Raw genomic sequence first — 16111 nt, 5'->3', positions numbered from 1 at the left:
AAGGTATGGGTAAGGGAGAAGCATTCCATTTGTTTCAGACAGCCAGAACCAAAGGCAGTTCTGCCAGTGACTAGACTGTTTGAAACTAATCTCTGTAAGCAGTCTTTAACAGTTTGACGTTTACTCCTTCTCTACTTTATTCAAATCTCTTTTAGGAACTAAAGAAGATATTCTGGAAAGGAGAAAATTTATATCACTGATATGGCAATCATATACCTTAGGTGCTTTTTTAAATTACTCTGGCTGCATTTTTTGTCCTTTTTATACAGGCATTTTATAACAATTAATAGCAAGGTTCTGTGTAGGAATAAAAATAAAGAAAACAGTCCGATCACTTAATCTGACTCTTATCATCCAAAGAAATAAAAAATTAAATAAGGTGTACTATTTAAGAAATTTTCAGATGTCTATTTGGGGAACTTTTCTAGACTTCTGTAATGTAAAAGGAGGGAACAGCTCTTCCTGTTGTATTATATTTATAAATTTTAATAAAATTATCCTCATAAGACATTTTATAGTTGGAAAATACAGAAATACTACTCCTCACTTCAAGTGGAGAAGTATCATTAATAAAAATTCAGTGAGGTTAAATTATTCACTTTAACAAATGATTCAAAATATTTTTTCAAAATGTCTTTCAATTTAATTTGAAAAAAATATAAAATTGAAAACTAAATGTACAATTTCTTACTGAAAACTCTTTTATAGGACCTATGAAGATTATCAGCTTTTGAATTTGACAAAAATAAATGGTCAACAATAATTTTGTATTTACTGATATGAAACTTACATTGTTTTAGATATACTATTGATGAAAAAGGTTATTTACATATTTCCATATGCTTTAGAGTCTCTCTCAACACTTTCAAATGTGTGAAAGATGAACTTGTCCTATTCTGGTCTACTGTTTATGACTTTGTGCACTGTCAGTCAAAGTACTTCAATTTCGTTTCCGCTAGCAGAAATACTGATCTCAAGACAAAGGTTTGAAATAAAGAACTTCTTAGCATCTCTCTAAAAGATCTTTTAATCCCTTTAAGACTTTTATTTGTAGTTTCTTCATGCTACTATAGAGTCCAAAGATGCCACAATTCCTGCACAATATCTCTTACACGGATTATCAAAATGTAGATGTAGAACTTCTACACTCACTAAACAGTGAGTCCTCCCTAAGCAGAAAGGATTTGCATGCATTTGCTCAAAAGGAAAATAACTATATTGGTCTCAGCTGAGCACTGTGTTAAGTTAGCAACATGCTACTGAGAAGGCTTTTTTTTTTAATGTAAAACTTCTAGATTCTATTACAGCTTGAAATAAAGCACTCTGAGGTATAAACAGCAGAGAGTGTTTATTGCACTGAATTTGGAGGAAACTTAGATATAACAAGATTTTCAGAGAATAATCTTTGCAAAAATTTTGAATTCTTGTATAAAAATTTACCTCAACTTAAAAATATCCCTTTATTTTTTCTCACAGGATATGAAGACTTTATAGGCGGATAAACTATACTTTCAAATCAGTAAAATTATGTGACACTCATGCATTATCTGGGAGCTGAAATTCCTCCAGTCATTCTCTTGTTCAGCCTATTTCTGAAGTCCTGTGAAAGCTGGCTACTTGTTTTATCATCTCTCCCTGGTTGGAATGTAGCCAAACAACGGGTATTAACTTATTTCTGATTTCTTAAGAGAAACTATCTACAGTGCATTGTTAGAATTATATTAAGTCTAGAAATATTGTCAGGTTTAATGCCAGCTTGTTTCAATAACTTTATGGTTTTTATGTCATTATTTTCATCTCAAAGCCTGATTCAGGCTATTTTTTTCTGTTTTGATGGTCCTGTTTCTGTATTATGTAGAATAACTTAAAGTATTACTCATTTCTCTCCTAGTTTAGATGACTGTTCTATTTTAACTCATTATTAGCATAATACTTTTAAGGGAGTCTGGTGTGGTTGTCTTTGCATAGTACTTATTCTACAAGGAGGAAAAAAGAAGATAAATTATACATGACAATAGTGATGAGAAATCCAGTGATATGTATTATATTCCTGGAAAATCCAAGTTGAGTACAGATATTCCTACATTCCTCCTCAAAGTTTTTCTGAAAATATATTCCAGTAAAATATGATGATGGTTATCTCAAATCAGACTTGGTCTCTGAAGGACATGGTAGTTGAAGTTTTTAGCAGCACTCGTATCTGTGTTAGTCTTGTCCTCTACCTCAGCATGTGAATACTACAACATATCTACATTATTCCTCTTCAAACATGCACAGAATTCTTATGGAGCAGAAAAGATACCAATAATTTTAATGGTTGTATATTTCAGATTTCTTTACCAAATATCAGTACTAATCCAGCACTATGAACATCAAATTATATGTACCATGCAATTTATTTATATAATAGACACTTGAAATGTGGGGAAAAAAAAGAAGATAGTGGGGTTTAAACATTCAGATGCAGTGATTAATTTTTACTTCTTTAGCTTTTTGTATAGATTCAGAAACTCTTATTAGAGACACAGAGACATGTTAAACAGTTCATAAGTCCCACAAACCTGAAAGGGGATTACAAATGCTGTTAAACCTCAGAAAAAGAAGGCACTAGAACCTTAAGTTTTAGAAACTAACACTGACACTGAGGTGTCTCCATACTTGCTGCTAATACCAGGCAAGTTTTCAGATTCTAAATCTTAAGATTCTTTCTCAATTCTGAATAAAAACAATGTAGCTTTGCTTATAAACTGCTTACTGAATAAAGCTTGTCTTTAAGATCTGTCAATCTACTTTCAGAACACAGCTTTGTTATTATTACAGAACCCTTGCAATAGATATACAAAATGGACCTCCAAAATTTGAGACATCCAACATTTTAGGAATATGAGCAAAAGGATTTATACAAAGTCATAGAAAACTCCTGACTGCTAGCTCTGAACAGTTGTATACCATACTTGTATTCTCTAGCTACTCCAAATTATTTCTTAATAGCTCATTCCTAACAATAAGTAAATTATACAAAATCCAGAACTATCAGAAAATGCAGACTCTGAAAACTATGGAAATTGGAAAATCAATAATTTAATTTTAAAAATTCAGTGCTTTAATGTCTTTCATCACAGAGCAAACCATTAGGTTACCTGACCTGAAGGATGCTAAATGCCAAATCAGATAAATTAATTTTATTAATATTAATTTAAAGCTACTTAATAATGCATTGTTTGTATCTTTCTTTGAGTTTTCTCCTTGCAATGCACAGGACTTCATAATGACAGTAATTTAAATACAGAGAGAGGCAAGGCAGTTTCCTTGACAACAGAACTACAACTTGATGCATGAGACATAATTAAAAGGTCCAGAATATCTTCTTTGCAACCCAGCTCTCTTCTCATTATAATGCTTCACATCATAGATCACATGGGTGATGAGGCACCTGTAACTGTTTACTTTCTGCTTTCCCTAGTCAAACCAAAGAGCAGCAAGTAGAAATTGTGTTCCCCTAATTAAGGAGTTCACTCACCTTTCAAATAGCAGCCAAGTTGCTGAGGCAGAATTTTTTCTTACAGAGCTGCCTCTGAAGAATGAAGGGTTGGGCAAACATTAAAAGCCACAGAGAAGCTGTAATCAAACATTTTCTTAAGTGGCCTGTTTTTTTTGGAGCATAGTCTTTGAAATATGTTTCTTGATGCTGGAGGCTGAAAAAAACACATGGCTTTTTCCATCTGTGCCAGCCACTCTCATTTTTACATGAAAAAGCATAGCCTGCAAGTTATGCACAGTTGCAGTGAGTGTGGCTTGATCAGCAACACATCCCTTTCAATTTCATACTTAAAATATTTATCTGGATTCTGGCACCTACATTGCCATCCACAGAACATCACAGCACTAGGATGGCAGACTCAGACATCTGTGGTATTTTTATAAATTATCGAGCATCTACTACTATTTCTTAATTGCACAGACTTGTACATTCATTACAATTGCCACAACATCATACTATTGTGTTGTTTAAAAAAAAATACTAATTATTAAAGGCAAAATTCTCACTTCCATTTAACATCTTCCCCAAGCAAAATAGTTAACAGACAAAGCAATAAATACAATATTAAAAATTTCCATTTGACACAGAGGAACTTTGCAGCTGAGTCAACTGCAGGCTATCCACCATTTGATGTGAAACTATTAAAATGAGCCCAGAGAAAGGAGATCAAGATGATAAAGACCTCAATGGCAAAACTTAAGAAAAGCAAATGAGGCCAATTGGTTCATTAAGGTTGGAGAGCTGAAGTTTGAGGGGTGACCTCATCACACTATAGCTTTCTCAAGGAGAGAAGTGGAAGAGGAGGTGCTGATCTCCTCTCTCTGGTCACTAGTGATGGGAACGGAGGGGGAAGTTCAGAGACTAGAAAAAGGTTTTTCACTGAGATGGTGATCACTGCAACAGGCTCCCCGGTGAAATGGTCATGGCACCAAGCCTGTCAGAGTTCAAGGAGGATCTGGATCACACTCTTAGTCATATGGTTTAGTTTTAGGTAGTTCTGGGAGGAACAGGGAGTTGGACTTAATGATCCTTATGAGTCCCTTCCATCCTGAGATATTCTGTGATTCTGTGTAAACCGCAAAAGGGAGTGGGAGGTGACTGCTAATATTGCATGTATTTGACAGCAGCTCTAGGAAGTTTTATCACAAAAGCAGCATGCTGCCATAATTTAGACAGCCTTCCCTGTTCACCCCAAGACATGCTGTAAACTATCCCTGTTCATAATATCAGAAGAAAGCTGACATTACTTAAAACTTTCACGTCTTCCAAAGCTCTACCATTTACTGCTTGAAGATGCAGTTAAAAGTATCACTTTGCAATAGAAGGTGAGATCTTGTTTTGAGTATTTTATATTTTGGCATTATTGGTTATCTGTAACTCATGCTGTTATGTCCTGTGAAAATCATATGATATGTGCATATAAGAAGATGAATTTATGAATATTTATATCTATAACATGAACTCTAAAACATTGGTAAGTCAACTCAGTGGATTCATGTAAAAGAATATTATCAGCACACAAATTTGTGTTAAAATAATTTCAAAAATTGAAAGAAATGCTTAAAAAAGGTTCCTTTACGTTTTTATTGTATTCTGTAGGCTAATTGTATTCTGAGGCAGCTAAGATTCTTAAATGTTACCCATTTATAAATTTAAAAATACTCTGCCTATTTCTGACTACAGCTGATGTTCAGAACAATTCGAAAGAAATTGGAAAATATGTTTTTATCTCCTTATTTGCACAGTTTCTTGTGATCTATGAATCATTCTATGATTCTAAGTCCCAACAATTTGTGTTAACACTGATGTACTATCTTCTGCTGCAGTCTACAAGCAAATTAAGTCAGACTTTTTCCTGACAGGAGTAGTTGAAGTATTTTAGATTAGTCCTACATTATTACTTATAAGTAACAAGAATCAGATGCAAATAGCATTCATACTGGTATGTTTATTTATAGACTCTAAGATTTTTAGTTTTTTTCAAAACTGTAAGTTCTCAGAAAAGCAGACCAGTTTTACTGAAATGCTCCCTGTCTTTCATTTTCGGCCATTGGCATTTTAAGGAGACTGGTTTTGATTAAATGAGAACTATTTCTGCAAGACCCTAAAAATTTTAAAGTATTTTCCAAAAATCATATAAAAACAGCTTATTAAGCGAATACAAACACCATTTGGAAAAAGAACCAACAAAAACACTTCCATAGTGATCCTTAGGTTTTGAGACTTTACTCCCCAGACACTAATTATGGTTTTTTTTCCATCATGTTGTACACAAATTAATGTATTATACACAAATGCTCGAATCACTGTTGTTTATTTTAAATAGTTTTCTTGATAAAATGTTTGAGGCCTTTTTGACATTGTCATTAAACACAGTATTTTATGGTTTAAAATATAGACAGAAATAAAAACAATCTGCATCATCAAAAGTATTAGGTGTATTTTTGATGTGTGTATTTGTTTGAATAGGTTTGGGGGTCCGGGTTAGGCTCAAGATTTGCCAACTATCATACCAATATTTGGTAACATAATTCTGCAAATAAGACATCAAAAAAAGCATAAAAACTAAAGGATCTTGGATTAAGACAGGCCTCTCAAGGAAGGGCAATGTGAAATCAACGTATGAACACCTAAGTAACCTCCATAAATTTGTTGTTTCACAGCATTCCAGTGCTTCGCTTTCCAACTTAAACAATGTTTTTGACCCCAGGTCTTTGCACATTTTTTCTTTTCCTCTCAAGCAGACTTGAAGAAAGATTCTATTGCTGTACCCTTCATGAGATATCATCCAAGTATCTTAGATTTTAGCACACATATATTACTGGTCTAAGTTCAATGAATGTCAAAGCAGGAGAGGGGATACTTTTTCTGCCTACTTCCTTCTACAAGATGAAGCATCCTCTGCTACTTCCCTCAAGATGGCAGAAAATATGCTGTTTCAGAGGCACCTCCCCAAACTGAATGGATTTTCTCTAATAGCAAAGTCTTTTTCCAAACAGTACATGGATTAATACTCTTCAAAGAAAAGGTCACGCAAATTGTTTTTAATGGGAGAAACATTAGGTGACTTAGCTGCTCTAGTTGATAAACAGTAGCTCAGATAATATTAGTCAGCAGTAGTTTTACCTTAGTTGTTAACAGCTCTAAAATATTTAGTGGGATTTATACTGTGTCTTCCCCTAGTGCTAAGCAGGGGTACGATGATTACTTATTGGAGATTGAGCACAGATCTTTATAATTTTTTATGCCTTAGGGTGTGAATGATGTGTGCTGGATACCTTAACATCAATTAATATCATGGTTTTGGGTTAGTGGAAAGTTATCACTTTCAGTTTTTAAATAAAAGCATTTGTCCTTGCTTCCTATTCATAACAAACTTTTTCCTTTATATTCACTTCCTTAAAACCAGAAGTACAAATATTTTCTTCCTCATTTATCTGTGTCGCTATTAACAGGAAAGCATGAAAGCAATCACAGACAAAATCTGAATTAGTATGCAGTAAATCCCTTAATTTACATCATCAAAATATGAAAAATTCATCACAAGTATCTGTCTATAGGCCAGTCTCTTCTGTCATCTGAGATAGCACAGCAGACAGTAGTGAAGTCTCATTTGCAAGACTTTGTTATCTTGACAATAATCAACATTTATTAATAATAGAATGAAATATTATCATACTATGCATTATATAAAAAAATAAGGTATATTAAAGTTACAACATTCGTAGTAAAGAAACACTCTGGTACAGTAATTTTGACTTTTCATTATGTCTGTTAGATGACCTCTAAAGGTCCCTTCCCACCCCTACCATTCTCTGATTCTATGGTTCTATGATTCTATGATTCTGTTCCTTTATTTATTAATTCAAGATATTCAATAATCCTCTTGTCCAACTGGGTTATGAGAATTGGTGAGATTTTAATGTGTTTCAGTGACAGTATTTTTCACTGTGTAATTAAGAAGAAATTAATTAAGCAGTCCTTTAATTATATGGTCAAACCTACTTATCAGCTCATTAATGAAACAGTCCTCTTAGATGGATTTTATTTTGTTCCATGTGGAAACTGTCTTGCTTTAGTGTAGTGTAAATCTGCTCATTTAATATCATTTGCAATAACGATTTCCGGTTTTAATGTCAAGAGAAAAATCACTGGTTGCTTGCTTCAAAGAGCACTTAATGTCCGTTATTTCACATGGCATGAATTAATTTGCAAATTTAAACAGACTTTTTGGCAATAACCCAGTAGTCCTCAGTCTGGTTGGACAGTGCAGATGTGGTAAGAGCTATTGCATTTTTATCTTTATGCATAAAAACATTTGAAAGTCTTTAAGACACCAAGTGTCATTAAGTCTTTAAGATACTCTTTTTAAGATTGCAGGGCCATTTAAATGCAGAAAAGTTAAAATCCTCTCTATACATTGTACTTCAGCTTCCATGAATAAGTTGTGTTGATGCTGACTCCTGTCCTCAACTATAAGTCTAATTCTTCCCTGAGACTACCAAAGAAGTTAGAATATCATGGAGTTAATGATGAGACAAGCATATCTGAATGAAACCTGCATGGATGAAGGAAAAAAGCTGACAAGTTTTGTGATGGCTCTAACAAAGCCAAGTGAACAAAACTATTGTCATGTAAACTCAGAAAATACTTAAAGGAAAAGTATAAACAGTGAGTAAGTGACACATCAAGAATGTAGGCAAGAACAGGCATAATTAGTGAGGATACATTATTTGCTCTGAGTCTTACAAAAAAACCCAGTGAAATGAGAACTGAGGGGCAACAGGTACCCTTAACACAGTATCCTCTATATATCTATTATATCTGATTCTCAATATTATTATTCTCAGTATTGTTCAGATTCCCTGGACATCAGTGATAGCTCCTCACATTCAAATATATTGCTACCTCACTGTGTAGCAAAAATCTGTGAGTTGTTGAACTGGTAAAAAAACAACTTCAGACAGAGTTGGATGATCTGCAGTGAAGGGAAGGGGCTTAGAATATTCAAATGGCATCATGATAAATCTCAATAACGTCTCCGAATCTCATGAAACAAACAGGCTATTTTATGGGTCTAGGAGTTCATATGAAGTCTACTGTTACTAAATTTTTAATCAATCTTATTCTGTAGTATCTTATGATCCTAGAATAATTTCTAGTGTGGCGAATTGTATTGTATTCAAATTGTTGTGAGTACAGCCCATCTGGAGTTGACCATACCTGAGCCAACTATTCCTACTGCCTTTCTTCAGGTGCAGAAACAGAAACTTCCAGGGAAACATTCATCTCACTCTAAAGGAGACACGGAAAATGGGCTGCATGACTTGCCCTGGTGTTTAATCTGTTGACAGAATTAGGCCTTCAGACTTCAGTGTGTGTCAGCTCTATAAACACTGGGAGTGATCACATTTACGAACATTAAACATTCTTTTCTTGCCATGAAGGTTATCCTCTGAGTGTGTAAAATGTTAGTGATGGGCCCTGTGTAGTAATATATGTAGACCCCTGAATAGTACATCACAGCAGTCAACTCAGTGCTCCACAGCACAAAGCCCCACTGCAACTAAGTAAGGCTCAGACCCTTTACACTTCATCCTGATTGAAATTGTTGCTGGTGATCATATATTGAGAAACAATAGTGGACCTCACTAGGTCATGCTACATTTCTTGACAATCAGTAACATTCAATAACTTTGTGTTCCCAAGGTACACACTGTTCTTAAATTACAATATTTAGACATAGAACCTCTCAATACCATCTACCTGAATGAGTCTTTACAGATCACATTTTATATAATCTTCCCCTACCAATTTACTCTTGGTAGTAATGGGAGAAATATTACTTTTTTTCTGTACTCTTCTTGTGTAGTCTTCCTTCCTCAGAAGTTTTTTATGTTGAGCTTTCTCCTTATTCCTGGCAAATAATGGATTTAATTTAAATTTAACATTATTGTGTCAATTTTACCTTCCCAAAGAGTGTTCCACTTGATCTTTACAGCAGACTTAACAAAACTGTGCTTCTGCCAACAGATGAACTTTGGTGGTGTTTTTACAGCACTATTATGTTCTCCATGCATTAAACATTAAGCTTATGACAGGCTGCCAGTCTGGAGGCAACTCACTGGTTTAAATGCCTCAGGGGTGTCATGCCAATCAATTCCCTTGTCTCATTCTAACCAGCCATGGAAATGTGTATTAATGAAGGGTGAATAATTAAACAGAGGGGATGAATTACAAGGGACAAGACAATGTCACGAGAATGGGAACTCAGAAGAAAGGAGTTAAACAGAGAAATATCCAGTTTGATAAAACTTGGTCTACAAAACACATTCACAATGTGCCACTTATGAACAACCACAAACTTCCTCCTCATCTGACTCACGTTGCAACTTCAAAGCATCTAATTGCATCTGAAGATTTCAGAAGCTGATGTGAAGGGCTTCAGAGAGATGAAAAATACTTCTCGATGCAAGCCCTACAATATTCAGAAATAGTTCTAATTACTTTTACTGGTTTCACATGCAAGTAGCCCAGTTCTTTCAGTAGCATCCAAAAAGAAAGTACTACATGTTTTCCAAATGCTCGACTGGGGATTCTCTTCCGCCAGTTCAATTGCTTTAAGTACAAGGAGTTCCTCAAATCTCCAAGGAATACTGCAGGGGAAGAAAACGATAAGGAAATAGAGTCAAGCACTTTTGACCTTTGGAGAAGACCAATATCTACCTATTCATTAGCATCTCTGTCAACTTGACATGTCTGTCTAGATACATGTTTAAAACCATGTGGATCCACTGGAAGTATGCATCTGGAAAGGATAATAATATCTTAGATGCCTAGCATCCTCAGTAAATCTCAGTATTTATGATTCCTTGCAACCACTTCTTTCACTAATCTTGATCTCCCTCCCTTCGTAGCCTCTGAAGTGCATAATGAAAGGGAAAACAAACTTTACGCTTCTACCACTCTCAGATAATATGGAAAGCATACCAACCACTTCTTAGAACAAGTACAGAATTTTTTTCTCACTTTGAATATCATAGAAATATATGTGGTGAAGTCCACAGAGACTTAACCAGAACCATTCTCATGGTCAATTTAAAACTATCTTTAAGCATAGCTCTTTTCCATATGCATTGGCGCAAATTAGATACTGACCTATTACGTAGTCCCAAGGTAATGTTGCCTCCTTCAGTAAAATCAATGACGAATAAAGTAAGAACAATACAAAATACAATACAAGGGTCTTATGATTACAGATGAGGTTCAAGTATTAAAAACAGCTTAATAAACCAAGTACAAACAGCTTTCAGTCCAAATAAAGTCTGCATAGGTTTTGTACACAAAACTATGAAGTTTTGCACTAGCAATTGTCAAAAGTGAAATTAAAAGCCAGAGTTGTATGAAATATTGATTAAAGTAATAATAAAAATGTTTCTCCAGTTGACATCCAAACTCTTTTTTTGTATTCCAAATTTACATACACATGAATATGCACAAATTTAAAGTTAAGAAAAACTATGAAAATCATGATAGCAACCTGTCGATCATCCCCTGTTTTCTGCAAAATTTTCTTACTTTGCTTATTGTCGCTTCTTTTTTTGGATAGGTTATATGTAAAGTATAATAGGCTTTCCTCAACCGCATCAACCACATACAATATAAATGCATAACCCAAAATGGAGCACAAAGACAAAAATCTCATTTCAAGTGCTACTAGGGATTCTGGAAACACAGATTAAATTAGAATGGCAATAGAATTCTGTGGGAATTAACATACCTGCAGAACTAGGCTGTATTCAGATGTAAAAAATCATTATTTTTCCCTTCTCATTTACTAAAAATCATTATTTTTCCCTTCTCATTTACTAAGCTTCAGATTACTTTGGAGATATGTGGTCAGAAGTATTGCCCTGAGCAAATATTGCTTCTGGCTCTCTCATTTGAAGACTGAATCTTGATCACCTTCAGTTCTTCCTTTAATCTCTACATATCTTGTTTTCCTTTGGCTTTCTGAATTTAGAAAAAACCCCCAGCATTTAGTTATTATTACTTTCAGGCTATCCGTTTTGTCTCCTTATGAATTTGTTAGTATCTCACAGTTTATAAATACAAATATCTATGTCTATATTAATATCTCTTTTTAATCTCCCAAAATGCAATTTAGTACTACCCTAGAGTTTAATGTTCCATTTTTTATTGCTCTTGTCAATTTTATTCATATAACTTAGAATATCTGTTAAACTTGCAATTGATTTTAATTAGCTACAGGCTATCAGTGTTCAAGATCTAGCGTCATTTATACCTCCTCTTCATGCCTCTGGAAAAATAAGTTTAAAGATGACCTATTTAAAAAAGGTTATTATTACACTGCTTTACTTGATATGGTGACCTATTTCTGCAGGAATAGTGAAGCTGAAGCAGAGGGTAAATGTATTATAAAAGTGTAATTTTATTCTCTCAACAGGAAAAAAAGCAGAACAGTGATGTGTTAACAGCGATGATGTTCGTAAGAGAATGACTGTGTTTAACAGTTTTCTTATTTTACCATTGACTCTAAAATTCAATGGAAAAATATAAAACTTTTCCAATGTAGCATAAAGTTAATCCCTGTAAGGAGGTAATGAAGCTGCTAATATTTGCCTAAGTATCATCCTTAGCTAACACACTGCTAGGCAGGTGTAGAAGAGCAAATGACTTATGCCAGCATCTCACACAAGTGAACATTTATTACAGCAGGGCAGCAAAGGCCGGTAAGAATATCAGTCAAATTACTCTGACAAGGGTTGCTGACACACAAGATATAGTGGAGTAGAAACCCAAAATACTCTAATTAAAAATAGAGGAGATACCACAATGACTTCCCTACAACAGGTATTCTGCCTGCTTGACCTTCTTAACTCTTCTCTCAGGCACTTGAAATGATTTTCCCTATTCAGGCTTGATCTTATGCCTAACCTTGGGACCTTGGGAGTTGAATCAATAAATGTATATATGTTTCTAATAAGTTCCACTAAAAAACAAACAAAAGAAAATCACGCTAGACATCTCAAAGAAAAAACACATTCATCTTTTGGTTGCTATTAACTGCTACTACACATTTGGTAGTTATTACCTTACGTATCCTTTGGTATTACAAGACAGTAGGGGGCCACATAATGTAAGATATCAGGAAAATGTCTGAACTCAAAATGGATTATAAAAGGTGGTCACAAAAACAAAAGAGAGCAATACAATTTTTGAGGATAAAAATGTGAAGGAATGATACTGGTAACTTAAGATTTAAAGATTTAAGCTACCACAGCAAGAAGTGCCCGGAAAAGCAAGCAACTTGAAAACCTTTAAAGTCTGTCAGACTTATAAAAGTAAATAAAACAGCAAAACAAACTGAGAGACAGTATCGCAGAAATGTGATTGGATTACATGTGGTAAGAAAAAGTTATCCAAGTTTCCAGACAGAGAACATAAGCACTTTTTTGGTTTTGGTTTTTTTTTTTTTTTTGCAAGTTAGCTATTTCCTTTTGGAAATAAATACATGGTCATGTAACAGGTTGGTCCAAAATGACCACCACTGATAACTAACTATCATAAATAAGGAATAACAACTATTTCCAAACAATTTTCTTAAGCTATTAAGCAAACTCTGAAGATTTATAGATTGCAATCGATGAATATACTCCTCAATTACTACTCTCAAACCAGCCAATGTAGACATAATTAACATATGTTAGAACCTGTTACTATGAAAGACTGAAATAATAAAAGGTCCTACAAAAACTGTGCACCTCTCAAATGCAATTTGTTAATGTGTATGAGGACTCAACAACAAAATATACATCCTCATATGCTCAGTCCTTCAGTGTCTCACTCAAGGTTTTACAGACAATGCAGGATCTGAAGAAAATTACCATACATTTATTGGCCATACTCAAATCTTCCACAAGGTAATGTATATATATAAATGAATGATGAAATCTAAACATTGGCTAAAAACTGGGAAAAAAAAAAGCACCAAACCAAAAGAAAAATCTCTATGCAAAGCTTTGATTTAAAATACCCTTTCCTGGAATCCTGACAAATTGTAGAACACAATTAAAAAAAAAAAATTCTGAACAGTTACTGTACCCTAAGGTATTAAGTCTTCATGACAAATTGAACAGAACTACAGGGAAAAATAATTGTTGTCTTATGTTAGAGGAACAAAAAAATAGTGTCTTCTAAGAGATACAAGATATTTCAAGTAGTAACTAATAGCTTGTGTCTTTGAAGAACAAGTATCATATAAATGTAGATGAAACGGGGTTTTTTTTTGTTGTTGTTAATAGGTTTCTAAACAAATAATTGAATAAGCTTTGGAAAAATCAGATATCAAAAGAACTTGGAGCCAGAGAGAATACTACTCTTGGCATTTTGATGTGATCCTTATAAGAAATGGAAGTGATTTAATGGTGTACTTATACTCAAAAGAGAGATAACAACACTAAATCATTAGAAAATTGAGCAGCAATCATGTTTTGTATTAAGCAGCTTGATAGTCCACATGCTATTTCTGCCCATGACATCCATTACTGGTGAGAATCTGTATAGTTTATTTTGGAAAACTGAAGAAAGAGTAAATTTGTCTGTTTACTCTATCCTACTGCAATTGCAAAAGCAACACTTCTGATACTGAAAGAGAAAGTGTTTAGTCTGAAAATAAAATGGATTAAAACCACTAATTTTTTTCATAAACATCTTATTTATTTTCTACTTCATTCCTGAATAAATAATGAAATTATTGCTATTTTACTTATTTTCCTGCACATGCAAAAGTTAGGTACAGGTAACTACTTACATGACAATAACATTTACCTAAAATATTTCTAAAATATTTCCATATGATATGCTGACTCTATTTTCTCTGGATAAGAACCAAGTTTACAGTATAACAAATTAAATACATTTCTTCTATATATTATATTTGTTCACACTTGTATATAGCTTCAGAAAATGATGTCACTTTTTAAATATAAAAAGTGGCATGACCTTTTAGCACGAATATTCAAAATACAGGAATTTTAGCAACCAATTATAATTATAAATAAATTGTAGAATCATAGAATTGTTTTGGTTGGAAAAGCTCTTTAAGATAATCAAGTCCAACCTTTAGCCTAGCATTGCTGCATCCTCCACTAAACAAATGCTAAATTCTAACAAAGCCATCTTTTCTGCTATAGTTCTATGTTATTTTTACTGCTCTCAGAATATGCCTGGATAACACTCTTTATCCAAGCATTTCCAGCAAGGGCTATGTTTTCTATATAAATGGGGACATTAAGATGAAAACATGAAAAGATGTACAGAATTTGCAAATATAAACCAAATCTAAACCCAAATACTTTCCCATTTCTGAACTATACTATCCTTCCAATGGAAAATATTTACAAAGCTCATATAGTTCTGTCTTTGGTTGAAAATAAACTGAGCCTGTGGTTATACATCATCATAAAGTACAAGTAATGATTTCAACTTCACCATTTTGATAAAAAGTGCAACTGACCTTCAAATTGAAAAGGCCTTCACAGATTTCTGTAAGAAAGAGTAAAGTGAAGCATTTAACACAAAGGATTATATGATAGTAAAATGTGATGTTAACAGTGCAAATGGGGATAGGGAATATTTTTTCTAGGAGTTAAAAGAGTCATCTAGATTTAGAAAGCTGAGGAAATGGGGTAGGCTGGGAAAATAGGAAGAAAAAAATGTAATATCTCTAATAAAACAACCATAAAACCACTTGTGTTTTAAAAACACAATAATTGGTACTGTTTTGATCACTGAAGAGGAACTAATACTATTTTAAATTTCAAGTAGATTGTATGTTTTCTATATTTTAATTTGATGAATGAAGGAAAACAGGTGTCAGAGAAATCTGATTTGATGGCAGTGCATCAGAGTCTGTAATTAGAGTCATGTCTGATGACTTTCCCTGTTCTCTGATATGGAAAAAGCAACTTCATTCATTATCACTCCTTGGAGAAGTCTGTATGACTCAATGAATCAATTTATTGAACTTCTCTAGACTAGGCAAAGAAGAACCTAAGTGTAAATATTTCACAAAGAATTGTCTATTTTTCTGAGAAGTACCAAGCATTGTGTGTAGCATATAACATTCGAAAAAGCTTGATGGCTGTGATAATATTTTCGCAGCTGAGAGCACAGTGCTTCAATAACAACAATTCACATCAACCCAGAGTGAGTAGTCATTTTTCCTAGTACACTGAAAGGTCATGAAGTAATTCTACAGGAGTAAAAGAGACAGAACTGGATAGATGGACAAATAAAAATGTTTATACTGCCAGAACTACAAAATCAATCAACATGGGTCAATTTGAATGATTCAATGAGACAGTTAATAGAAAAAGAATTGAGAAATTTTACCACTTGTTAACTATATTTATATCAAAAATAAAATCAATAAAATAACAAAACCCACATAATCATTACCCACAGTGTAGCAAAACCCTTGCCAAAAAGTTTCTTTATAGAGGCTTACATATGATTGATTCAATATCCTCTAATTGGATGAGAACT

Source organism: Colius striatus, chromosome 1 (genome assembly GCF_028858725.1).
Source record: "Colius striatus isolate bColStr4 chromosome 1, bColStr4.1.hap1, whole genome shotgun sequence".
In the NCBI taxonomy this organism is placed as follows: domain Eukaryota; kingdom Metazoa; phylum Chordata; class Aves; order Coliiformes; family Coliidae; genus Colius; species Colius striatus.
Note: the sequence above shows the minus strand (reverse complement) of the source record.